Source organism: Chaetura pelagica, unplaced genomic scaffold (genome assembly GCF_000747805.2).
Source record: "Chaetura pelagica isolate M959 unplaced genomic scaffold, ChaPel_1.0 scaffold12, whole genome shotgun sequence".
In the NCBI taxonomy this organism is placed as follows: Eukaryota; Metazoa; Chordata; class Aves; order Apodiformes; family Apodidae; genus Chaetura; species Chaetura pelagica.
The window spans coordinates 4686571-4689555 of record NW_009952801.1 but is presented as its reverse complement, the minus strand read 5'-3'; the positions used below and the strand labels follow the sequence as shown (position 1 = coordinate 4689555).

Sequence of the window (2985 nt, the reverse complement as noted above, 5' to 3'; positions counted from 1 at the left end):
CAGCAGGAACTAATAACTGGAAACAAAGACATTCAAGGAACACTGCCCTTACAAGTGAGATCTTCATGCTAGAAGGAGCAATGCCAGTATTTCCATTCCTAGCCTGGGCAGTATTTAAATCTAAATGGGGAGAGATTCACCCTTCTTTTTGCTGATATTATTATTGTTATTGTTGTGGAACAGCAGTTGTTTGTTCAGTGTTTTAAATAACAATACGAGACCAAGGCATTAGTGAATGTTTGTTTTCAACATACAAGTTTGAATGTTTTATGACACATTTCGTTAACACAAGAATACAAAATATGAAACATCATCAAAGAAAATAGATTCAGGATACTTCCAGTGATAAGCTGTTATGATCACTTAAAATCCAATGTTTTATAAGAAAGCAAATATGTAGTCCAGATTGCTGTCAAATTTTGGATAATTTGTGCAGAGAAGAAAACACCCAATCCAAATTTTTTGCATGCAGATAACTAAATTTAGACAATGGCTATCTGTGTTTAGGTAGATAAGTAAGAGTCTTCCACTCTAGATACAGGTGTGTTTACATTTGTATAATATGTGTATATAATTCAAGAAATACGTAATATGTAAGGCTTCCCTTCTGGAAGCCAAAGAAAGTTGCAAATTCTGTACCATCTCAGAAGATTTATTTTACCCCTTTTTTGAAGTGAATCTGGACTAGATTTCTAAAAGCCTTTCACTTCTTGAAGATATACATGAACATTTTAGAGCACTTCTATAAGAACTGAGATTTATTGAGAAAATACTGAGAAAATATTTATAATTGAAGTCACTGTGAAGGAAGAGTCTAGATTCTTTTGAAAAATATCTCAAGTGTGTTTATTTAAGGCTTAAATATCTATTGAAATTCCAATTAGAAATGGGCCTGTTCTTTTGAAAATCTTGGCAGAGGTTTACAATTTTACAATTGTATTTCTGTTTTCTGTAAATGTATTTTCAAAAATCTTTAGTACGTTTATTTAATTTTTATGGTTCAGATATAAATGAGACAGTGTTTTTAAAATTTTAAAACACTGCAAATTTTTTTTTTTCAATCACTTAGTCACTTATATTGCAGTAACTTCCTTTGCTAATAGTAATAACTTAGTTAGTGAAAAGACAGTGTCTTAAATTTCGAATAGATGCATGATTTTTAAGTGAATGTTCTGGAGTTATATAATTCTAATCACATCCTTCATACATTTCCAACTTCTTGTACAATGACGTATTTAAGGCTTGTTGCTCACATAATTTTGTAATGTAAGGGGAGGCTGTTACTACGCAACTAATTCTGAGCCTCCTTTGTTCGTTTTAAATATTTCTCTTTCCTACAGCTTAATTGAGTTACTTCTAATACCAAATCACTGAATCAAATCACCCCAAATTGAGATGTTTTTCGCTAAGGAGGCTTGTTATGCTGAGTTCTCAGCCAGGCCCATGATTCCCTCTTCCATATACTCTGTAGTTCTCTACTATGGTCTCATTAATGGTTTTTTTTTCCTCATTTTCCCTCCAGCAAATACTTTTTTACCTGCTTTGCAGGCATCTAGTTCTGAGGGAGGTACTATTCTTAAGGAGCTATGTTTGGAGTAAGGGAATTTTGTGGAAATGTGTTTAAAAACTGCTTTTTTTTTTTTTTTTTTTTTTAGAAGAGATGCATATTATTTTATTTCGTTGTGTCTAAGTGTTATTTTCATTAGAGCTACGTATCTTCTACTATTTCTCTTGTCTGCTGTGTGCCAGCTATGTTGTCAATGATCAGCAGAGGCTAATAAGAAGATTAAGCTATTTTTTTCATAGATAAGTTTGCATGCCACCGAGTAGCAAATCTGCTAATTACCACTGAATGTGTGAAGATACTTTTATTTCATGTAACATGGCCTGGCGTGCATTAATTATGGTACAAGTAGCCTTACCACTGAGTCAGAGAATTAGCATGACAAATGATTTAGATTACAGGGCTACCAAAATACCCTCACAATAAGGCTTAAATACTCAAGAGTAAATAAAAACTCGTTGGACTTTTATTTTCTGTTGCTAAGTAACTGCCTGAAAAGGTAACTTTGCAGTGTAAATTAACATGAACAAGGCTAATATTAGGTGCCATTCAGTTAAAAATTCAGAAATATTCTGTCTACCTTAACTGTATCAGATAACTTTATGAAGACCGCATTACTGGTAAAGCTTATATGCATAAGCAAGTGGGACAATTTTATTGTAATTTTAATAGAGTTCATACTGTCAGAGTTTAATCATCTAAGGGAAGATGAATCAGTCGTAAAAATGTGGTTTACAGTTGCAGACACTGAACTATAGATTTTTGTAACATCCTTTGAACTAATGCTGTATTCTACCTATTAAACTAGTTAAATCACTTGGTAAAGCGGATTTTTACTTCAGCATTTTTGACATTTGTTATATTTATTATTTTCCTTAATGCAAATGCACATAACTTCTCAAAAAATAAAATATTTGAGCATATGGGAAATGCATGTTACCTGAAAAACTCACAGTTTATTGAATCAATGCAGAAATAATACATTTTCACCAAGTTTCACAATATTAAGTTCTGTTTTCTTCTGGCTATCTCGAATAATATTGTGAAATATACCAATTAAATATGAATACTTTGCATGATCCAGACACACAACTGTGCCTTTCTGTTGTGTGGCTGGATATATATGTTGAAATATTCTATTTAGAGACATTTCAGTTGAGTTAAATCCTAAAGTATCCTAAAGAACTCAAGAATCAAGAGTTCTTGATTGTTAATGCAAAATATTGCAATAAATATATCATTATTTGTTGGCATTTACTGTTGATGCTATATGCACGTATTTTCCACCCAACATTTTAATAATATGTATGTAAGCCGATGCCCTTTCAGTCAGCAGACCTGAGGATATTTTTTCTGTGTTTTCAGAGCAGAACTCATTGTTTTCAGGAAAACTGGATGAATGCTAAGAATAAAAGTAGGGA

At 32.2% G+C, this 2985-nt stretch overlaps 1 protein-coding gene across 1 annotated transcript in view; it reads left to right on the top strand.

Annotated features, from left to right (window-relative positions):
* DGKB (diacylglycerol kinase, beta 90kDa) overlaps positions 1–2985 on the top strand; it is a 294394-nt gene that overhangs the window by 61007 nt on the left and 230402 nt on the right. The window lies entirely within an intron of this gene.